At 46.8% G+C, this 24,578-nt stretch overlaps 1 protein-coding gene across 5 annotated transcripts in view; it reads right to left on the bottom strand.

Annotated features, from left to right (window-relative positions):
- MAP3K9 (mitogen-activated protein kinase kinase kinase 9) overlaps nt 1-24,578 on the bottom strand; it is an 86,763-nt gene that overhangs the window by 47,928 nt on the left and 14,257 nt on the right. The window contains exon 1 of one of the 5 annotated variants that reach the window (XM_086319985.1): nt 20,979-21,166. The exons of the other annotated variants lie outside the window; for them this stretch is intronic. The gene's annotated coding sequence lies outside the window, so the exon portion shown is untranslated. Of the gene's footprint in view, nt 1-20,978; nt 21,167-24,578 lie in introns of those variants that run through there. 5 annotated transcript variants of the gene reach the window in all.

Genomic DNA, 24,578 nt, shown 5'->3' with positions numbered 1-24,578 from the left:
ACCAGAGAAAGGGGGACTACCTCAGCCAGGGTTACTGGTGACGAATACATCCTGCTGCTGTCAGGCGGGAGGGGGGACCCAAGGATAGATAAGATAGAGATGTTGTCCTTAAGTGCCCCCTGCATGATGTATGCAAAGATATGTGACAAATCTGAGGATCAGCTCAAGACGACATGTGCGTCAACTGAGGGCTCACGTTTTACTCTATCTGCAGTAAGATAATCACAGTTTTCCAAACCTCAGTAAACCAAGGACACTATTTCCAGACAGGCTACCACCTATATCCATTTACTTAGTACTTTTCTTTAATCTGACTTTTTAAAAATTACTAAAAGAAGACATTTTATATCATTATTTTAAGTGGAAAAAAACAAATATTCTCCTAGTATCAGGTAACCTGTGCAAATAAATAAAATGAGAACAAAAATTAATGTAAGTTTTAGCAGATCCTGCACTAGTCAAAGTTCTGAGTCTAAGACCAGGTGCCTCTGTTAGAAAGAAAAGGGTTAGAAAGGAATAAAGGCAAACTCGCACCAAAATGAATCTTGATCCTCCATGAATTCAGAGAGGGTGAATGACTTTCTATGGGATTTGATGTTCTCTAACACAGACTACCACCAAGGATCTCAAGTCCATCCCCCACTAGAACAACAGAGGGAGAAGCGAATGAATCAGGCAGGGGGGCCACAAAGGACTTTGAGAGTCCAACCAAGCATCATTTAGCTGGAGGCCAGGCTCTCCAAACTTGGCATAACTGAGGAGACTTTCCCATATGTCCTAATGGGAAATTGAGCTTTGGTTGATGAGTTATCATTTTGAGATTCCTTATTAATTATTCATCTCCATTAGCACAAGGGACTTTGAGTCGCTAAATGTTCACCTTGGCTCCAAGGTTCCCACATCCCCAAGCTTTCATTTAGCCCAAATGATTCAACATCATCTCTCCCAGATTGAACAATAGGTCCAATTCTGTTTTGAGAGCTGTGTTTTGCTTGGTTTAGTCTTTTTTTTTCAAAGCTTACTGTCAAGTATATATACACATGAAAGGGTGTATAAAACACATAGGATTTAAAGAATAAGATGAAAACCCATCTGACTCCATCCAGTCCCTAGAAGTTCCACATGTTCCTCTCCATCACATCCCTTCCCCTCTCTCCAGATATCTCACAATCTTGACTTCTACCGTTGTTCAGTCACTAAGTCCTGTCTGGTTCTTTGCGATGCCATGGACTGCAGCACACCAGGCTTCCCCGACCTTCACTATCTCTTGGAGTTTGCCCAAACTCATGTCCATTGAGTCGGTGATGCCATCCAACCATCACATCCTCTGTTGCCACCTTCTCCTCCCGCCCTCAGTCTTTCAAGGCATCAGGATCTTTTCCATGAGTTGGCTCTTCTCATCAGGTGGCCAAAGTATTGAAGCTTCAGCTTCAGCATCAGTCCTTCCAATGAATATTCAGAATTGATCTCTTTTAGGGCTGACTGATTTGATCTCCTTGCTGTGACTTCAGTTATTCGCCCCTGTTATCTTACCCCCTATGTATACATCTGTGAATTAAGATGTAATTTAGTTTTGAAAAAGCAAGTGACAAGCACAAATGTAGCCAGGTGTACTAGTTTCCTGGGGCTGCTGTCAAATTAACACAAATATGGCGGCTTAAAACAACAGAAATCTACTGAATCTCAGGTCTGAAGCAAGACCTCTGGTCCAAAATCAAAGTGTTGGCATTCCCTACCTCCAAAGGCTGTATAGGAAAGAACCCTCCTTTGCCTCTTCAGGCTCCTGGTGGCTGCCAGCAATTCTGCATTCCCCCGCTTAGGGCAGCATGACTCCAATCTCTCTACTGGCCATCTGCCCTCTGTGTCTGTCTCTGGTCCTCACATGGCATTCCCATCACTGTGTGTCTCTATCCAAAATTCTCTCTTCTTATAAAGACACCAAGCATTGGACAAGGGCCAGTTCTCATACCACAGGACCTCATCTTCACTTGATTACAGAGACCCTATTTCTGGAATTCCCTGGAGGTCCAGTGGTTAAGACACCCTGTACTTTTGCTGTAGAATGTTTGAGTTCAGTCCTGGCTGGGGAACTAAGAGGCCACAAGCCACGTTACATGGCCAAAAGAAAAAAAAAGAAAAGAAAAAACAAAGACTATTTCCAAATAAGGTCATAGCCACAGGTCAGAACTTCAGCATGTCATTTTTAGGGAGACACAATTTGACCCACAATACAGTAAAAAATATTGCCTTTGCTAGAAGAAAGCTCTCAAGGAAATAAGCTAAACAGTGTCTGGCCATGGTCCCGGAGAACTGACAAGAGCACTTCCTGAGAAAGTCAGTAAGCAAGATCATATATGAGGGCTAGAAAAACTGGGTAGGTGGCCACAGTGGGGAAAGTTGACTGCAGGGAATTGTGGGGAGAGATGCAGACCCTGGACATCCATCAGAAATATGTTTGTGGGGGGTGGAATCCCTCTATTTTCTGTTTCTAAATTCACTTGGGCCTACCTCAGGTTCTTGGGGTTGGTCAGAGAAAACATTTTTGTCTATCCAGGCAACAGAGTTTCATGAGCACATGAGCAAGACAGCCAAGTATGGATAAGAATCCTGATGAGGATCCCCAGGTAGTCATTCCTCAGGTTAAACTGACGGAACAGTGGCAGTAGGCGAGTTGGAGATGACAGTCCTCAGTCACACTTCCGGATCTAAACTGCCCCCTCTATGTCCCATGCACAGCTCCATTCCTGGGGTCTCTTTTCACAGTCCTCGGGGGCTTCCCTTCATGGGTATCCTCTGTCCTGTACCCTGCTTTCTCTTTCTGCTGCTTTCTTCTCTTACTTTAGTGATAGGCATTCTCCAACAGCTCCTTAGAATGCACGGAAGGTACACTTTTTTGTTATAAAAGTTCTACATTCTATCCCCATACTTGGCATAAATGATGAGATTTTCCTTCATCATCTTGAAGGCATCATGCATCAGTTTCTTGCTTCCAACACTGCAGTTCAGGAATCCGGAGCCACTTTGCTTCCTGACGCTCTGTATGTGACGTGTCTTTTTCTTTCAGGAAATTTTGAGTCTCTTTTTAATCCCCAGTGTTCTGAAGTATCAGAGGGATGCGCCTTGGGTGAAGACTTTGTGAGTCCTCTCAAATCTGAACACTCATGTTCTTCAGTTACAGGGAGTCTTCTTGAAGTATTTCACTGTTGTTTTCTTCCCCATATTTCTCTATTTTCTCTCTCTGGAGCCTCTGTTGTTTAGCTCTTAGGCTTTCTTATTGATCTTCCAATCTTCTAATCTTTTCTCCTCTACTCTTTCTTCTTTTTTCTCTTTTTGATCTTCTTCCTGAAATGTCATCACTTTGTCTTCTAACCCTTCTATTAGGCTTCTCATTTCCCCTATCATGACTTTAATTTCTAATGACCTCTTTTTTGTTCTCTGAATTTTTTTTTTTTTCCAACTGAGAGGCAAGCACCTTCCCGGAACAATCTCTGAGCCGCAGCAAGGCAGAAAGGGAAAAAGCAACCGATGAAGAACCAGAATGCCTGGCTTTCTGGCCTCAGTGCTATGCAATCTTCACCAGGCCCCTGTGGCCCACCTCTGACCTTCTCAAGAGTGTAATTCCTTGAAAGCTGTGATAGTCTCTCCCGGGGGTCAGCGCAGCTCCCCCACCCATCTGAGCTGAAGGCCAGCTACACTTAAGGGCTATTAGGCCAGAGGCATTAGACCAGAGGATTCTAGCCCAGAGAAAAGCTCTCCTCACCAGACCCAGCCAGGCCTTAGGGTGCCTGAGTCAGCACCGAAGACACTGCTTTCTGCAGCCCGTTGTCTCCAGAGGATGAAAGAAGACCTCGGGCTCAGCCCCATCCAGCATTCCAGAGAACCGGCAGTAAAACCCCACGGCAGGCTCGCTGTGGGGCTGAATCAGCCGGAGCCACGTGGAAGAGCCTCACTTCACTGGCCACTCGCGTGCGGTGAGAGCACGGCCAGCACCCAACCCCGGCCTCTCTGTCCCCACCCTGGCCCCCGGCCCACTCTGTCCCCCCGGGCGAGGCCGAGAGAGGCTGGACGGACCTGCTCACCGAGGCAAATGATTCACCGCCTAGACTCCCTGACTCTCCGCCTCGGGAGAGGTGTGGCGTTGCCCGGAGGCGGCAGGGAGATGCCGGCGGCCGCTGCGGCCCCAGCCGGGTTCAGCACTGTGAGCAGAACAGAGCTGCGCCGAGTTCCGCGGGCACAGCTAGCAAAGAAAACGGGGCTTCCCGGCAAACCCTGGGCGCAGGCAGCCAGAAATCCCTGTCGGGAGAACTACAGAACGATGGGGCGAATCGGGTGGTTGGGGATTTCGGATCCACTCTCTCAGTACAAAAGAGGAAACCAAAGTGAAGGGACGTGTGCAGTGCACTCCTGGCAAAGCCAGAGAACTCGGTAAGAGGAGGGATTTTGTCCAAGTGCCAGGGCAAATCTGAACTGTAATGGCCCCCCTTCTGTAACCTGAAGAGGCCTAATAAGTGTTCAAAAAAATAATGGTCCTGAACGAACAAATGAATATTAACTATCCCCAAAGATTTCTAATTAAGTCAGTTAAGGCAGTAGCCCCAAATACGTGTTTGAGGACTGGTTACATTGGATTCACCAGAGGCGCCATCAATCACTCCTGACCTTTTAAAATATGTCCTTTCAGCTTAAAAAAAATTCTATTATGATGACAGCTGTACTTATAGTGTGTGTTGATTAAGAAGAAAACACTAACCAGAGCTCATGCTTATGGGAGCCTTCGTGTGTGCAGGGCACTAAATGATTCATGTGCATAATCTTATTCAATTGTCTCAACCATTCTGGAAGGCACGGCAAATATGGAGAGTGACATGAAGACAGGCTGGTCCACAGGGGGCAAGAGATAGGGACCGGACATAACCCAGGTCTGAATAAAAGCACAAGGAGAGCCCCAGACTACCAGGCTATATGAAACACCCCGGAGAAAAGTGTTTTTAAATGAGTTTGCACTTTACCAACACAGTATCACCTACACACCTTTTAAAAACAGAAATATGAATACTCATCCTTTCTACAGTGCCTTTAGATTCAAAGGCACCTAGCAGCAGTCCCCTCCCCCTGGGTCTGCTGCCCACCATTGGGAATTGCTGATGGCCAGGCTGCCACCGGAAGCCCATTCTGCAAAAAAAAACAGCTGGTTACTGCCCCTGGGGAAAGGGTCCACTCGTCTGCTGTCATCTCCCATTGAAGAAACAGGTGTCCCAAAGCCTCTGACTCCAGAGGGATGGATGGGTGAGCACCTCCAAGGAAGGGTTAAAAAAGAAGGACAGACTCAGCAGCATTTGTGAGAAAGAAAACAAAGTGGAAACACAGCAGAAACGAATTGCCACATTAGCAATCCTGGCAGTGTATCATGAAAGGGCTAACAAGGGATTAATGGTAGGAAAAGAGCTTAAAATGTGTGACCCAGACTGCCAGTCGCCCTGCAGTGGTTATGCTCCCCTCCTCCCATAGTAACAGAACCCTCCATTTGAAGATGGGCACCTGGCCACGGATAACATTAACATTTCCTAGGCACCTTGTTCCAAGATACAGCCAGGTGACTAAGAAGTATCATGTGACTGCTTTCTGTAACCTGTCTTAAAGGACATCAGCTCAGGGCTTTTGGCTCTTCTTTTCATCCCTTCCTACCCTGTGCTGCCTGGAACATGAATGTGATAGCTGGAGATCGAGATACCATCTTGGACTAGGAGGAGAAGATCATGCCCAAAGGCTGGCAGAGGTACAGACAGGAAGGATTCTAGGGCTCATGGAACAGAGATGCTGTGCCAGCCATGGATTGGTCTCCTGTTAAGACCTTTACATACAAGAGAAACAGATTTATTTCAGCTACTGTTACTTTGGGTGTCTGTTTCTCATAGCTAACCTAATCTAACTAATATAAAGTTCAATTTCACTACTATAAAATCTCTTTATAGCAAAACAGAAATAGACACATTAAAATTGAAAATCTAAACCAAAAGCCACATTCCAGGCAATAAAATCTCCATATGATATAGCCAAAGATTTGGACAGCCTCTCCAAACTGCTATAAAATGATTCCATTTGAAACGGGTTTCAGCTGCATATTTTTTTCTTAGTAGAATGTCATGTTCTATAATAAGTGTTGACTTAAATCCTTCCCCCCCAAAAGCCCACATGTATAGAGGGCCCATATGCATTGTGCTAAGTACAGAGTGTTCAAATATAAATAAAACCAGTACCTCCCCTCAAGAAGATCACTAGCCAGGATGGAGATTCAGGGAGTAAGAAAGGCAAGAGCAGGAGAGCTTTATTTTTTATTATGAGCCTTGTGATATAACTTGGCTTGTCAAACCAGATAATACACATGTGTTACTTTAAAAATATGCATAAAAGATATATTGTTGTTTAGTTGCTCAGTTGCATCTAGCTCTTTGCATATCAGGCTTCCCTATCCTTCACTATCTCCTGGAATTTGCTTAAACTCATGTCTGTTGAGTCAGTGATGCCACCCAACCATCTCATCCTCTGTTGCCCCCTTCTCCTTCTGACCTCAATCTTTCCCAGCATCTGGGTATTTTCCAATGAGTCGGTTCTTCACATCAGGTGGCCAAAGTATTGGAGCTTCAGTTTCAGCATCAGTCCTTCCAAAGAATATTTAGGGTTGATTTACTTTAAGATTGACTGGTTTGACCTCCTTGCAGTCCAAGGGACTCTCAAGAGTCTTCTCCAGCACCACAGTTCGAAAGCATCGATTCTTTAGCGCTCAGCCTTCTTTATGGCCCAACTCTCACATCCATACATGACTACTGGAAAAACCATAGCTTTGACTATACGGACCTTTGTCAGCAAAGTGATGTCTCTGATTTTTAATACACTCTCCAGGTTTGTTATAGTTTTTCTTCCAAGGAGCAAGCATCTTTTAATCTCATGGCTGCAGTCACTGTCTGCAGTGATTTTGGAGCTCAAGAAAATAAAGTCTGTAACTGTTTCCATTGTTTCCCCATCTATTTGCCATGAAGTAATAGGACTGGATGCCATGATCTTCATTTTCTGAATGTTGAGTTTCAAGCCAGCTTTTTCAATCTCCTCTTTCACCTTCACCAGGAGGTTCTTTAGTTGCTCTTCACTTTCTGCCATTAGAGTGGTGTCATCTGCATATATGAGGTTATTGACATTTCTCCTGGCAATCTTGATTCCAGCTTGTGATTCATCCAGCCCAGCATTTCGCATGATGTACTATGAATATAAGTTAAATAAGCAGGGTGACAATATACAGTCTTGGCGTACTCCTTTCCAAATTTGGAACCAGTCCATTGTTCCATGTCTGGTTCTAACTGTTGCTTCTTGACCTGCGTAAAGGTTTCTCAGGAGGAAGCATTTCCCACAGTTTGCTGTGTCCACACAGTCAAATCCTTCAGCATAGTTAATGAAGCAGAAGTAAATGCTTCTCTGGAAGTCCTTTGCTTTTTCTATGATCCAAGGGATGCTGGCAACTTGATCTCTGGTTCCTCTGGCTTTTCTAAATCTGGCTTGTACATCAGGAAGCTCTAGGTTCACATATTGTTGAAGCCTAGCTTGAAGGATTTTGAGCATTACCTTGCTAGCATGTGAAATAAGCACAATTGTGCAGCTGTTTCAACATTCTTTGCATTGCCCTTCTTTGGAATTGGAATGAAAACTGATATTTTCCAGTCCCGTGGCCACTTCTGAGTTCTCCAAATTTGCTGGCATATTGAGTGCAGCACTTTAACAGTACCATCTTTTCGGATTTGAAATAACTCAGATATTTAAAAGATATATAGAAGGCAATTTAATGATATATAACTATATATGTGACTATATACTAAGAAGATATTAGTATACAAAAATACATAATTTGATCAGTCCTTTCTGTTAAGAATATGCTATCTATCTACCACATAGAAAAACACCTGAATGCTATGGGATTGGGATGTGGGGTGACAAGCTTTTCTCTATGTTCATCTATATTGTTGAAATCATTTAAAATAAGCACACAGTTTTTGTTTAAATTTTTTAAAATTAGGCCATTTAATAACACTAGTAGCTACCATTTCTTACATGTCTGCTATTGTCCTAGGTACAATACAAGGACTTCACACACATCACCTCATTCAGTCCTCATGACAGCCCTGCAAGGGGGGGTGACATCCTTATTTTACAGATTGGAAAGCTGGGCTCAAAAGTTAAGTAACCTGCCCGCATCTAGGCAGAGAGAGAGAGGAAAGATGTGAACCATGCATTGGATTCTGTGCCCATGCCCTTTCCCTGTACCATGCTGCCCCTCCCCTCCAGGGTTCTGATGTTTAACAGATCCATCTCTAAAAGCCCTTGTGTCTCTATAATGCTGGTCTCCCCTACACCAGTGTACGAACCACATCTGGATTTGATGTGTCTTGGGGCAGCCTCAGATTATAAATTAATTGGGCAGACTGCTCACCTAATCCTATGTCCTGTATGGGCAGAGCCACTGCTAAGGGTAGTTTTCTCTGTCAAGTTGAAGGTTACTTCTCACTGGAAGGGACAAGGAGGGATAATTGTGTTCAGAGCGGAAGAAAGCTGACAGAGAAGCCCCAGAAGCTAGGAGTCAAATGTAATTCTGAGTCCACTGTCCTTTCCACTAGAACCTGGGGACGAGAGGGGAATCTCTAAAGCTAAAGCATTTGAGCATTGCTCTAGATGCTTCTAGAGAAGGGAACCTGCCCTTTATATGTAAATGGGAGGGCTTTAGAAGTGAAGTCTGTACATATTTGGGGAGCTAGAAGCTACTCAAACTAGGACAGCTTTGACAAGGTGAGGTGGCAAAGGCTTGCTGGGGGCAGCTTCTCACCAGCCCTAACTCAGGGCACAGGTGTGCTAGAAGCACCATGGCTAGCATGTTAGCTTGAGGGTTGGGACGAACGTCTCATGGGCAGGACAAGTAACCCCCCTGCACCAGGTCTGACACCACTTCAGAAGCTGTGAGGTTTGTTTTGGGTTGTACAAGCCAACCCTGCAAACTCAATACCACCGACCATCTCTCAGTCACAGCCCTCTAGATGGCACAGCTGGGCAAACCATCAGTAAGGTCAGTGGAGAGCTGGGGAGAGAACGTGAAATGTTCAAAAGAGTGAGGATAAGAAGTCATAAAGCAGAGACACCCCAGGCTCTTCAAGTTCACCATCACCCCTGGGCCATCACCCTCAAGACAAGTGAGACAGGTGCGGAACGTAGCAGGTGGGACCCACATGGCTGTTCATTGGAGCCCAGAACAAAATGTGCTTGATCCAGGATCTCCACTTCAATGTACAGGATCCTCTCCCAGGGGCCCTTCAGCCATGAGGCTGGAAGAACTATGAAACGCCTCTGCCTGACTCATCCAGCTGTCTGCCTGACTCTAGCTCCTGGGGCTTGGCCCAGGGCAAATATCATTAACCCTTTCACAGGCGAGTCCTCAGTTCCTGCCCCCACACATACCAAGCCACCATCCACATCTCTTTTTCCTTTTCTAAAATGTGTGCCCTACCCAGTGATTCACCTCCAGATCAGCAGAAGCATCCCCCAGAGAGCGGTAAGAAAGGCTGAGGTTCATACATCAGAAAGGCAAAGAATAAGCATCAACGCCGAAATTCTGCACCTGGGTCTCCCAACAGGGAAATGTAACTCATTGCTCATCCACCCCAGGAATGACAGTTCATCATGTTCAAAACGGGAGGGAAAGGTTATTTTAGGCAGGAAGATTCTCCTTGCTCCATCACACTCCAGGGCTCAGAAAGACTCCTATCAGACCAGCCTGGTGCTATTAACAATGGTCAGGGTACCGGGGATGGAATTCTGAAGCACAAGGAGCAGCCCCCCACCAGAGGGCAACGTGCCCCAACTGGTCAACTCTTGAGATCCTGGGCTCTGTCTACAGACCTCAGGGCCCCATCCTGGCTAACTGGAGCATCCACCCTCCTCTCCAGGAAGAAGCCAACATGGATGGAAAGTGATTTGGTTAACTAGTCTCTAAAACACAACCTACACCCAGGATCACAATGAGAACTGAGAGAATATCCAGGCTGTTACTCCAAGAGATCAAGACTCATCCCCACTAAACATTCCTGTGTGAAAATCCACTGAGTTTGGCCAGTAAAAGTTACCAACTGCTTCGGTTATTGGAAAAAGTCAGCTGACACTTAGATAGGCAAAGGGAGAGGAACAGAATGGGATGAAGAGATGATCTTATCAAGAAACACAGGATGGCAGTTCGCTCATTCTCACATTTCTATGCCCATTCGTTCTGGCCACAAAGCTACACCTATAACCACTTTCATCATCATTACTGGGTTTATGTATTTATGGAGCACTTCCTACATGCCAGGCACTGTGCTGAGCATTTCACAAGCACTATCTCTTTTAAAAACCTCAAACATGGGCAGTGTTCTCATCTCTAGTTACAGATGAAGAAACTGGCTGAATCAAGTGAGGATCTAACTCAAAGTCACACAGCCAGGAAGTGGCAAAGCTGGATGAGTGGCTTCAGCTGCCATGTGCTTGATGATCTGACTCTGCCCCATCTTATTTGAGCATCTCCTGCCGAATAACAGGCAAAGGAAGAAACTCCTCGGAAGAAGGTCACAAAATATACATCTGCTCTTGCAACTGTAAAGAAGGGTCAGGGCTTAGTCCATGGGAGAGCATCAGAAGGCCACTCTAAGGAGGGGGAATAATGTGATTCCAAGCCAGAGAGGGGAAAAAAACCTTGATGCCGCAAAGAAATAGGAAAGAGTCCCTTGTAGCTGGAGCTGAACCTTCATGAGGGGAAAAGGAAAAGATGGAGCTGGATCACTGGGCTGGGGCAGGACCGGAAGACACAGGCCACACGGAGGGGCGGGGTTCTATCCTGGAGTCACAGGCAGTTTTTAAGCAGGGAAGCGGTGTGAGCAGATTTGTGTTTTAGTCAAACAACCAAGGCTGCAGTGAGACAAATGGAACTGAAAAAGCAAGAAGCTGGCAGCAAGGACACAAGAAGTAACCTATTAACTGTTCAGGGAAGGTGATGAAGAATGAACTAGGTACTGGGGGTGGGGATGATGGGAGAAGAGACAGAGTCATTAATTACACTAAAGGGAGACAGAGTGGCCAGCCAGTCCTAGGAATATCCTCTGGCTTTGCATGACCCGCTTGCTCAGGCAGGGAATCTGTATGTCATCAGTCTCATAGGAAGGTACCAGCATTCAGTGAGTACAGGGGGGCTTTTGGATGCCCCACTCCCCTACCTCTGTGCCAACATCTGCCCACCTATTCTTTCCTTCCAGTAGGGACTAAAGCTGCCCATCTCCTTCCAGCCTCTCCACAACCATCAAGGAACATGGTTTCTTTGCTTTCAGTTGTAACCACCAACTCACACCTTACTAACTGTCCCCGTCTGGACCACACGCCGCTCCACAGTCCAGACACGCTAAGACCAGAAGAGCTCCGTGCTGCACTGGCCTGGCACCGTGGGCCAGCCCCAGATGCCAGGGCCCTGCGCTTCACGGTGTCAGCCAAGGGTGTGCAACCGAGAGCTCAGCGAACGGCTAGGGCTAAGAATCAGGCCAGAGGGGATGGATTTGATAGACGAGCTTGCCTCAGCTGGCTAGGGTGTTGTCCTGGAGAGCCAGTCCTCAGTCAGGTACCTGGGCCTTAAGATAGCTAACGGGACTGTGACACAGAGGCCTTGGTTCACACCCCAAGTGTGTCCAGGGTTCCAGGCCAGTCCCGACTGGCTGGCCATGTCGTGACGACGGGCCACAGGGAGCAAGCGAGAGTCACATATACACGTGTGGACCAGCACTTGAGAAGCAGCTCAAGGCACTAGGCTTCCTCGTAATGTGCCCACGTCGGTGCTTGCCACATGACTCAACAGCAAGAAGAGTGGCCTTCTGCTACCTTTGGGGGCTGGAAGATAGAAGAGAATGTGGTAGGGAATTACTCTGTTTAGAGACCGACAGTGGCTCCAGTAGGCACAATAATTCATCAGCCTGTTTTAAGCTATTTTTCAGTGACCCCTTGAATAGCCCGTTTTCCACAGAAGCTTCCCTTTCATCTCTTCTCTAGATGTCATACCTGCTTCTTACCTCCCTCATGCTGCTAAGGAAAAGTTTTCTTATAGCCAAGCTTCCTGTGATTAAAACAGAAAAACTGGTATCACCTCCCTGACCAGAGTCACCAGCACATGTTTGCTGGATACCTTGCTCTCAGCAACATCCTAAAATATGACTATTTAAAAAGTCAGATCTTTTGGGCACCTATAGCCCAAAAATCTCAGATCCACTTGGGCACCTATAGCCATTGCCATCTTGTACAAATTAAGCTCAGATAACACAGCTGGGACTCCAGTCCTGAGCTCTTCCAGACACAGATGGCAGCAGAAGGAGACAGAAAGCCAGAGACACAGCCCCTGCACAGCCACTTTCCTTATTAAAGTCATCTCCAACACCCGCCTGCCCTGAATATCCCTACCACCCGGCTCAAAGTGACTGAGGACAATGGCCAGATCTCTGCCATGCCTAGGAAGCACCCAGCTGCAAACTAGATAAAAATAAAAATTAAAAAAAAGAGTCATCACGTCAGACTCTTGATGATTTTGTCAACAGTCACTCTTCTTTCTTGGCATGTGGGTGTGGGGGGCTGCTGCATGACTGGCTCCCTAAAATCTTGTATCCTCAGCTCTGCCATCAGAATTCCCAGGGCAGGCATGGCAGGTTGATTTTCAAAATGGCACAACACCTCCCATCTTAAATGCTTCCTCCAATGAGACCCGACACCCCTCCCCCTGAAAGATGTGTCTGTGGCCTGTCTGTGAACCTGGGTGGGCCTGAGACTCGCTTCCACTGCCAGGAAGCAGAGGAAGTGACACTGCGTGACTTTCAAGCCAGACCAGAGAGGATGACGCAGCTTGGTCCCTGGAGCACTTGTGCTTGAAGTCTTAAGCCACCATGTAAGAAGGCTGAGAGCCCTGAGATACCACGCTCCTGGAGGAGCAATACACCAGCAACCTCACCAGCCATCCTAGCCTTCCAGTCCTCCAGCCCAGACACCAGATACGGACATGAACAAGTCTTCCAGATGATTCCTGCCTTCATCTGCAGCCTCACCCCGAGCCTTCAAATCTTCCCAGCAGAGGCTCCAGACACCGAGAGGCAGAACAAGCCATTCCCACTGAGCCCTCCTTTCCTGACCCCAAATCTCCATGAGTATAATGAAATGGCTCTTGTTTGAAGGGTGATGTGTTCTGAGGTAACAGTCATAGAAGCAGCTGGTGACATACTTGTGAGTCTATTCTCAGATCTACTGCCACCAGAGAAGCAGCTGCTCTTGGAAACAGAATTTTAAGAAAAAGAAAAGTTCCCTTTTATTGAGCATTTACTTTGCGCCAGGCACTGTGCTAAGAGCTAATGTATAATTTCACTTAATGCTCATTCTGGTGCTGTGAGTTAAAACTAGGATTATCCCCATTTGACAGAAGTAGAAATGGGCTCAGAGGCTGAGGACCTTGCCCAAAGCCAGGTCTGCCTGACTCGGAGCCCCTAACGCTGCTCTTTGGCCATGCAGAGACAGAAGCTGTTTCTATAGGGAAGACTCAGTTCCTTACCTGGCTTTCCTGTTCAGTAGGCCAGGTCTGGGAATTCCCCGAAGAAGCCAGGTAACGGGGGCATGGCATCGACAAACACTTGGCCTTATCTGAGCAGGGGCTGGCTCCCTTCCCTATAAAGCCATTGCTGTGGCCTACCACCCTTTTGGGCTTCCCAGGTGGTGCTAGTGGTAAAGAACCTGCCTACCAGTGCAGGAGATATAAGAGACGCACCAGTTTGATCTCTGGGTCAGGAAGATCCCCTGGAGGAAGGCATGGCAACCCACTCCAGTATTCTTGCCTAGAGAATCCCATGGACAGAGGAGCCTGGCAGGCTACAGACCATAGGATTGCAAAGAGTTGGACATGACTGAAGTGACTTAGTGTGCGCGCACACACACATCCCACCCTTTTATTGATTCTCCCTGAATCCCACTCCTTCTTTAAGGTCTATCCATCAAGGCCTTCCAGAGAATTCTCCATACCCCTGCCCGTCTCATATATACCTGGCACACTATTCCATACGGCTTCATACTGTGCTGGTTGTTGGGGGGTGTTTACACAGCATGGCTCTGAGGATGGGAAGGAGGAGGAAGAGACATCTATGTAGGCATATGATAAAACAACTGACCCATCATATTGCCTACGGCATCGTTATAATAGCAGACACAGCCGTCTCACACAAGGACCTGTTGGACTGAGAATCATCACCCAGGCTCAACGCAAACACTCCAGGCTTTGCAACTTGCACTTCACCCGAGGCATCAAGGGGAGAAAGGATTTGAGGCTGGAGGAGGAAACAGCAGGCACACCATAGAGACCCATCACATCACCTTGCGAGGGAGGGAGCCCCAGCCACAAAGGCTCAAAACAGTGGGGGCTGCCATTTTGAACCACAAGTCCTTAACTGTCCTAGAAAGCTAAGAGACACAGATTAAAGCTTCCTGTGAATCATTCCTCAACCTCTCTGCCTAAGTAGGGAGGGACCAACCTCCAGACCTCCTCAGGTCAGACTAGCTTTGTTCTGACTCACCGTCTTCCTGTCGGTGCCACGGATGCTCTTGCCAATACCTTCCTTCCACCTCCATGCCCACTGGGATGGGTGAGACAAGGCGTGTTGCCTTCACCTTTCCAGCCTACCTCCAAAGAATACTGTACTTCCTCTGGGATGGAGTTGAAGATCTTACTATGGCAGTAAAACTCAAGACTACACAGATTCTCAAGGTGGCACAGTTCAGTTTCCAGGAGAAGGCCTGCCTGTTCCTTCCTTCCTTGATACCTGGGAAGCTGGGCATATTGGGCACAGCCAGAAACTGCTTGGGAATAAGCTCCACTGCCTTATGTGTTGTTATTAAAGAACTTCTTCCTTTTTCCTGAGCAGGGACACTCTTACTCTTCCTGGAAGGTTGTTATCGGTAAACTTCCCATTCCCAGTCACTTCTCCTATATACTACATATCAAATCAAGCACCAAAAAGCTTATGATGGGCCTAAAACTGGCCAGATTCATGGTCCATCCAACCTAGAGCCATGCAAATAAGGCCAGACTCACATGTTAGAATGTGAGCAGAGATGTGTTCAATGGCCAGAGGAGGATCCTAAAGTAATTCCAAATTAGGTGGACTTGACTTATTTTCTTAGGCAGAGGGCTCATGTCCACTGCAACACTTCTTTAATCCATTTTTTTCTTCCCACTCATTGTCTTTACACAAAGCAGCCCACAAATTTCCTGCTTAAAATTCCATTTTACAAAATGTTTCTGTTGGGCTGAATGTGCAGGATTCTAGTCCTTGTCCCCTTGCCTGTCCTCCCATCACAAAAGCGCAAAAGTACAAGTAGCAACAGAGTCAAAATTCTGTCTGTGAGGCAGGAGAAGGGGACAATTGGGAAGCTTCACTTAAAAGAGATCTGTGCGTGTGTGCTCAGTCTGACTCTTTATGATCCCATGGACTGTAGCCCTCCAGGATCCTCTGTCCATGAAACTTTTCAGGCAAGAATACTGGAATGTGCTGCCATTTCCTCCTCCAGGGGATCTTCCCAAGCCAGGGATCGAACTCGCATCTCCAGCATCTCCTGCATTGGCAGGTGGATTCTTTACCTGTAAGAGTTTGGGTGCTATTCCCTCAGCGATCAGCCCTAATCAGGGCAGTAAGGAATGAATGGTGAAAAGTCTATAGCAAATCCCCTACATACAAACCTTCAAGGCACAAACTTTCAAAGATACGAACATGTATCTGGTTCCAGCAAGGAATCAGAACCTGTGTCATCAGCATCAGCTGTGAGTGAAATTGCAGCTTGCCCTCCGTATCCTACAGCTGAGGATTCTTCAGCTCTGCTATCTTCCACCTCCATCCCCACCTGCAGTCAGTAACTCTTCTTGCCTGTGTGCCTGATGCCAGACCCTGTATTCTAGCTGTTGTACTTTTCAAGGTACTGTACTATAAGATTAAAATCATTATTTTTTGTGCTTGTCTTTTATATACTATTTGTATGAAAAGTATTATAAACCTATTACAGTATAGTACTATATAGCCGATTGTGTTAGTTGGGTAACTAGGCTAACTTTATTGGACTTAAAACTGGCCTTATGAATGTGCTCTTAAAAGGGAACTCATTCATATATAGGGGATTTACTGTGACTTCTTTTTCACAGCATTAATCTAAGAATATAAGCGGGCACCACAAAGCATGCCTAGCAAGCTGTCTTCCACGGGGCATGGAATTGCCATACTGGTGCAACACAGTCCATCTGGTTACACACTCAGCTGCAAAAGCAGTGCCCCAGGAAGGCCTGCTTACCTCCCAGATGACACGGAGCTAAGAGTTGTGACATCTGAACAACCACGAAGGGCTGTGCCATTAATAAATGTGTCCAGACACTTTCTAAATGTTTACATTACTCTTCTGGTTAGAAATTTTTAAATTCCATAAACAAGCATCTGTGAACTTATCTGGAAATCTAGCAGACACGTCCCTTGTTTAACCAAACACAAAACCATAACATAAACACAAGCAAAACCAAGATAAAACCAATAGAGCAGAAACTTCCAGAGGCGCCAGAGGCCCCTGAGCTGGAACAGTGCAGGATCACCCCCCTGCAGCTCCAGATGTGGGGACGATCCGCCCCACAAAGCCACGGGATTCGAGTTCAGGCACCCTCATTCTCTAGTTCTGTTCTTGGGCAAGGTGTTAAGCCTCTCTCAACCTCAGTTTCCTCTACCGTTAAATGGGGGTGATCACCACCTCTGCCTGGAGTACCTTAGATACTGTTCCAAATCAACCCCTATGGCACCAAATACAAAATATGATTATTCTTCATCCTAACTCTAAGAATACGGGGGGTGGGGAAAGTAAAGGGACATGTATTGCTTCACCATGAATAACAAGCTAAGGGAACAAAATCAGATAGTGCCACAGCACATTAATCATCTTAAATCACCCTAGAGAAGCTTTTCCTGGGAAAACGTAAGTTGATTTTCCATTACCATCCATGGGACTTGATGGAGTATCCTTCCATGTCACCAGCTGCTATGCACTTGGGACAGACAAGTAATTTAATCCAAATAATTAGGAAGGGTAGGTCTCCTATGGCATTGTGGGTAGGGAGGGGAGAAGAATTGCCAATGGTAGTGAGATTACTGATCCACCCCTGGGCCTCCTATATCTAAATTCAGGTAGCCAGGAGTTCACTACTTAAGATATAAAAATGTTTTTCAATCTGATTAAAAAATGGGCCAGGATAGAAATTTTTCCTAAGAAGATACACAGACGGCCAACAGGCACATGAAAAGCTGTCCAACATCACTAATCATCAGGAAAACGCAAATTAAAACCACAGTGAGGGTTACCTTTTGTGTACCTGACCTTGCACACGTTAGAGTGGCTACTACCAAAAAAAAAAAAAAGAAACAAGTGTTGGTGAGGGTGTGGGGGAATGGGGAATCCTTGTGCACTGTTGGTGGGAATGTAAACTGGTGCGGCCACTATAGAGAACAGTATGAGGTTCCTCAAGGAAATTTTAAATATAGAAGGACCTTATGATCCAGCAATCCCACTTCTGGGTATATATCCAAAGGAGATGAGATCACTATCCAGAAGAGATATCTCCACTTACATGTTCACTGTAGCATTATTCACAATTAGCAAGTTACATAAAAAAACTAAGTGTCTGTCTTTGGATGAACAGGTAAAGACGAAGTGTATATATATTATGGAATATTATTCAGCTATAAAAAAAAGAAACCCTGCCATTTGTGACAACATGGATGCACCTTGAGGGTATTACACCAAGTGAAAAAAGTCAAAGACACATACTGTATGATCTCACTTACCTGTGGAATCTTAAAAAAAAGTCAAAGTCATAGAAACAGAACAGAATGGTGGTTCCCAGGGGCTGAGAGGTGGGAGAAACGAGATGCCAGTCAAAGAGTACAAACTTCCAGTTATAAGATAAATAAGTTCTGGGGATCTAATGTACAGCATGGAGACTATAGTTAACAACACTGGATTATATGCTTGAAAGCTGCTAGGAGAATAAATCTTAAATGTTCTCACCACACAAAAACACAGTAATTATGTGAGGTGATGGATGCGTTAACTACTCCTACTGTGGTGATCATTTCACAATATTTATGCGTATCAGGTAATCATGTTGTACACCTTAAATGTACACAATGCTATATGTCAATCATATCTCAGCCATACTGGTGGGGGGGGGAAGAAACAAAGATTTTTTTACTGTTTTTTTCCTCCTGAAAATTAAACCACCTAGAAAAACAGTGAATACTGTTATCCTTCTACATAATACGGAGAAGAAAATGACCAAGTTCCTGTTGGCAAGCAGGAAAGACAGACTTCACTCCGACCTCCAGGTCCTGTAAGTTAGTCATCGCTGATTCCCTGGTTGGTGTCAAGAGCCTCAAGCCACCACTGCCCACCACACCACAGGCAGAGTAACTGGCCATTGTCAGGGTCTGGGAGTGGCTGAGAGAAAGAACACAGTCACGAGATTCAGTAACCCAGCACGCCACTCAACTTCTCCAGGTCACAAAAGAAGGTTCCTTTAAGCTCTAACCTTACCAATAGTCACAAGAGAAAATTAGGGTCACTGGAAACTGAAGACTATCTCTGTTTCACTCAGCCATGGCCCTTTGCCCTTCCTCTTGGATTCTGAAGCTTAACAGAAGGCAGGAACAAATAAATATAATAAATGTCCAGATAGTCTGTGAACTATGACTATAATGGTAGGAGAAGATGAGGTCTATTGAGCAAATCATATACAACCATTAAAACAGCCAGATTTGCACAGTGGAATCTGGGATAACTTTTTTTTCCCAATCATCATTCTTCTTCCTGTTACACTGCTGTATCAGGCACACCAGGCTGGAAACAAGTCACTAGGATTTGCAGGGGAAGATCTTACCTTCAAGATCCATCACTACCTCGCCCTTGTGCCAGGTTTGGGGTGACCCCAACTCTGCTCCCAGGGATGGGCAGACAGACGGAGCCTTCAGAGGTAGGCAATTCCAGAGGCAGACATTAGGCTTCTGACTTTCCAAGCAACTTCAAGGAACCCTTTCCATAGGGCCCCAAGCTCCCAAAAAGTTTATGGAAGCCAAGGCTGGACAACCATAAAGGCAGCTCACTCAGTAAAGGAGTTTGAGTCCATCCGGAAAGGAAGTAGGAACAGAAAAGGCAAGATTTCACAGCAAAATTGGAACTGCTGCCAAACATCTGGACTCCCATATGTAAGTCCTATGTTAGGCAGGGTAGGGGAGCAGGGGAGACAGGAGCAGGGAAGATGGAAGAAGGAAAAACAACAACACTTCTGCTGTCAAGAATCCTAGTGGGCAGGATATAAATTAGGAGATTGGGATTAACATATACACACTATATATAAAACAGACAACCAACATGGACCTACATACATATTGGTTCTCCAGTGGTTAGGACTCTGAGCTTTCACTGCTGAGGAACTAAGATCCCACGGCACATGGTGTGCCCCCCACCCCAAAAAAACTTACTGAAAAAAAAATCTATAGTGCAATTGGAGAAAATATAAATAAAATGCTGAAAATACAACTATAAGACAAATCATACCCAAAAGTACAAGATCACTAATTGTGGATGTAAATACTGAGGGAATATAGCTGCTGGAATTACAATAGATGTATGCGCCACTTACTGTGTGTTGGGCACTGCTAAGAGCTACACCTACACGATTTTATTTAATCTTCACTTCTACCCAGTAAAATGAGGGAAGTGGGATTACAATTATTCCCATTTTACATTTGCAGAAACCAAGAGAGTACATCCTTTTCCGAAGGTCCCAGCTAGCATCAGAGCGAGGATTCAACACCAGTGTCACCCAGAGCTCACGTGGGCTCATTTGAAGTGGAAAAGGGGGTTCATCTCTCAAGTGTGGGCTCTAAAGGAGGAGAGCTTGAGTGTTTTCTGGAGAAGGTATCTGGGGGCAAGGGGATTCATGCACGGGAAAAGGCACAAGGCTGGAATTTGTGATGATCAAAACCACAAACATTTCTTGAGGAACTTTTAAGTGCTGGGCACAACCAGATTTGGAAATAAAGCTGTAATACCAAGGAAAAGAGGAAATCATACTCCATTCTCCTTCCAAAAGAAGACAATAACACTTAAAATAAAATCTCTTTCACCCACTCTGAATATTCCAGGGTCTCAAAAGAAACCATGCCACAAAAATGCTACATTGATTTGGGTAAGTCGGGACGGGGATGCAAGAAAGGGCATTCCCTTTGACCTTGGCAGCAGACGAAAGAGCAAGAGAAATATATTGCCTTCCTCCTGGGGCAAAAGCATTTTAATTGTCAGCTGAGAGGCCAGCAGAGCCATAAAACTGGCCAGCTGTCCCATTCAATCAGGCCAAAGGCCATAACAAGACAAGGCAGTGTTCTCAGGGGGCCAAGTGCTCGGAGTTAAGGCTGGGTCCAGAGATAGCAAGAGGCCCGCACACAGCAGGAAGGAGCGGCTGGGGATCGATGCCTTCCGTGGCTTCAGCTGAAACAAATCTGCCCGTTTTGGTGGAGAAGGAAATGGCAACCCACTCCAGTATTCTTGCCTGGAAAATCCCATGGACAGAGGAGCCCGATAGGCTACAGTCCATGGACTCGCAAAGGGTCGGACACGACTGAGTGACTTCACTTTCTTTTTCGTGAGAGGGATAAAACTACCCCTGGCTGACTTGGCAGAAAGCAGGGCTTTCTGGCTGCCTAAATCCCCATACTACTTTAAAAAGGGAAACCCAACTAGAGCCTGTGTATACCTAAAATAACAAGAGATAGAAAGAGCAGGGAAAGGGGCAGCCCTTCACTGAATGTGGTTCCGGGTGATACCTTCACGGTAAGTTTCTTCGGTCGTGTCCGACTCACTGTAACCCCATGGACTGTAGCCCGCCAGGTTCCTCTGTCCATGGAATTCTCCAGGGCATGGCAACCCTCCTCCAGGGGATCTTCCTGACCCAGAGATCAAACTGGTGCGTTCCTTATGTCTTTTGCATTGGCAGGCGGGTTCTTTACCGCTAGCACCACCTGGGGAGCCCAGGTGATACTTGGCGCACATCATTTCAGGCCGTCTTAAAACCGCGCTGCTCTCTTTTGTCGTGTCCACGTGTTACAGATGAGAATCCTGGAGCTCCAAGAGACACACCCAATGTCAGGGGCACAAGAAGTAGCCTAAATCCGAGTCTCTCTGACTCCCAAGCAGTGTTCCTTCCGTGAGACCACATGGCTCCCAGTGTCAAGCTTAAGGGGGAAATGCTTACTTCTCAAAATCTTTGAGTTTCCCACAGAGAGCAAAACTCCTGGGAAAGTTAGGAAAGAAGGCGAAGTATGATCCACAGCCTTAACACTTCTCATTTCTGTGTCTCACGGCCACTTTTCGTGTGCTGCACAAGCAGTCTCCCTCACTTCTGTTGGTGCTGGGCACAGAGGCACAAGATTAAAAGTGCCTAAGTGGACTGGAGGGCTTCCCTCATGGCTCAGTGGTACAGAATGCCCCTGCTAATGCAGGAGACATGGGTTTGATCTCTGGGTGGGGAAGATCCCCTGGAGAAAGAAATGACAACCCAATCCAGTATCCTTGCCTGGGAAACCCCTTGGACAGAGGAGCCTGGCAGGCTACAGTCCATGGAGGTCGCAAAGAGTCAGACACAACTTAGTGATTAAACAACAAGTGGTCTGGAGCCCTGCCTGAAAAAGCCTTGTGTTGTTGATTCAGAGGACCAAGTGGGAAACCAGCCGCAGAGCTCTGACAGGCCAGGACGCCCCCTCACTCAGCTCCAAGGACAGAGGTGGCCTGTGATGAGCTGCGTCCTGCTTCCAGGAGGAAGGCTGCCCTTGGTATATTCTAGGTCCCTGGCATGATTCACATGGCCGGAGCATCTTGTCTCAGCAAGGCCATCTGTCACGCTCCGAGCAGCAAAGGGGGAAGGGAGAACCTGTGGGCTCCGGTCAGCTGTTTCCCCACTGAACCGCTTGGTGAAGAGTCCCCATCGGGAGCTCTGGCCCCCGCAATGAGCCCAGGAAGCAGGGAGCCTGGGCGCCCTGTAGCGTGACACAGATTTAGACAGAGCGCGGGGTCATCATCCACCCCCGACACACACACATTCACACTGGATCGTGTAATGTCAGCCCCGGGAGGGAGGGATCTCAGAGACCATCTCATCCAAACCTCTCATTTCACAGGTGAGGAATCTGAGGCCCAGAGAGATGATGAGATGTGCCTGGGACCACCCAGCCCGTCTGCCCAGGGGGCACCGGGTCAGTGCTCCTTCCACTGCCCCATCCTCTTCTTACCCAGACGCCCAACTAAGAAGCTCTCCTTTCGCCATAACCTGCTCTGAGCCTCAGATGAGTATAAGCTGTAACCCTCTTCTCCCAAAATTAGTATGAGCTGTAACCCTCTTCCTTCCAAACCTACACACATTCTGCATAGATCCTTCCTTAATAAGAGGAGCAAGTGTGGTTGAGCAGGAAGCTGATGGGGGTCCTGACAGGGACTTCTAGGTAAAGAGATGGGTGACCTGGGAAGAAGCTCTCTTTTCCTTTTGCCTCAACCAGACCACTGTCTCCACTCTGTGTCCCAGTTTCCCATCCATAAGTGATCCCGAGCTACCTCCTGGGAATGGGGGAAAGCACCAAGTCAGGAATGGAAAACTGTCCAAGAGCCACGGCGGGGAAGGAGACACAGACAGACTCCTGTCTCCTCCGAGATCCCAAAGCACAAACCTTGACCCTGAGCAATAACAGTCCCACAGGCCACCTGCAGAAAGGGGAGATGGCTACTTAGCTGTTACCAGGTTTGGGGTGGCGGGTGTGGGGAAGAGAAGACAGAACAATTTCCCTGACTTTCAAGGTAACCAAGGCTCGAATCAGAGGAAACAGAAATAGCAGGGAAGGGACAGAAGAATGGTGTGGAAATTCACAATTTCCATCCTTTATCCAAATCCTTTCCTGCCCTGAACCCAACCCTTACCATAGTGTTCTCCCTAAGCTCAGGGCTCAGTCATAGTCCAGGGACACCTACCAAGATCGTCCATACAACACAATCCTCTGACCACGCCAGCACAGGCTCTGCAGGTACCTACATGCTCTCCAGGGCCTGGCTTCTCCCTGTACCTGAGTAAGTTACAGAGCAGAACCCAGGGTTGCCAGAGGAAAAACAGGTGGGCAGCCTCCCCCAGCAAGCTGGGCAGAATGAGGGCAAATGTTCCACGAAGAGGGAAGCGCCCTTTGCGAATCCTAAGAAGGGGACCTGAGCCCCTCCAACTTCAGGAAAGGGCTGAGGCGAGAGAATCCATGGGGAGTGTTCAGGCACCATCACCTCCTGGGGGGCCGTGCTTGCACTGGGCTGGTTTTAGGTCCTTCTCTGTGACCCCACAGGGAACTCCTTGAGGGCAGGGCTGTGTCAATTATAGCCCCAATACCAAGTGCTCAAAATGACACACCAACGAGAGCCATCTCTGCACAGGAGATGGTCATGTTCAGGTGAAAGCAGGAAAGCAAAGCTTCCAGGCAAAGTTGAAGAACTGAGAGGTGCACATGGCTTGCAGCTCAGACCTCCCAGCCTCGCCCGCTGAGTCCCACTCACCAGGATGGTTCTTTGCTTCATTTCTGCTTTATTTACTTATATATTTATTTTGACTTGCAGAATGTGTCTCTGTACCCACAGAAAATGGAATCCATCCACTGAACACAATACTTTAGGACATGCCTCGTATACCTGCTGGGTAACCTTAGAAAGAGCCTCCTGCTTAGCACTGACTCCAGAGACGGGCTAGCAGGAAGTGGCCAGGTGTGACTTGAGTACAGGAAAATGAGTGGGGTTTGGCCAGGCAGAGAGATGAGGTGAGGGTACCTCTGAAAGCAAGCTTCATCCCACAGCAACAGTAAGTGTGATGAGGGCCCCATGGGTGGGAAGTAATACACAGCAGGTTCCAAGGGAAAGACGAAACTGGCCTGGCTAAAGGGGAAACACCTGCAGAGGAAGAAGAGGGAGATAGGACAGCAAAGACCCGTGAGAAGTTGACATCTGAAAAGAGGAAGGCTAGCTGAGTTCAAGCTGACATTTGAAAAGGCGTGGCTAGTCCCGAACCAAATCCAGTTCATCGCTCACCTCTGCTCTTTCAGCTGTGAAATTAACAATGAGTTCTCATGAGTTAATGACATGTGGACACTAAGACCCAGTAAACACAGTAACATTACTCCTAATTATATAAAACAAAAGCACTACACGAAGTAAGTAGTAGAGCAGTGAGACACCCCAGCTAACCCTGAGCAGAGTGCAGGGAATGGTGCAGCCATGAGGAGTCAGACCTGGTCTCCGGACCAGCACCCAGAGAAACGGCTGCCTGTTTTGAGTCTCTGCTTCCTATTTGTAAAATAAAGACATGCACAGTCTTCACTCTGCAGGGTTGCTGTGAAAATTAGATGGGA

Source organism: Bos grunniens, chromosome 10 (assembly GCF_055505025.1).
Source record: "Bos grunniens cultivar Pamir isolate PY7600 chromosome 10, Bosgru_T2T1.0, whole genome shotgun sequence".
NCBI lineage: Eukaryota > Metazoa > Chordata > Mammalia > Artiodactyla > Bovidae > Bos > Bos grunniens.
The sequence above is the reverse complement of the archived record's forward strand: the minus strand, read 5'-3'. Positions and strand labels throughout refer to the sequence as shown.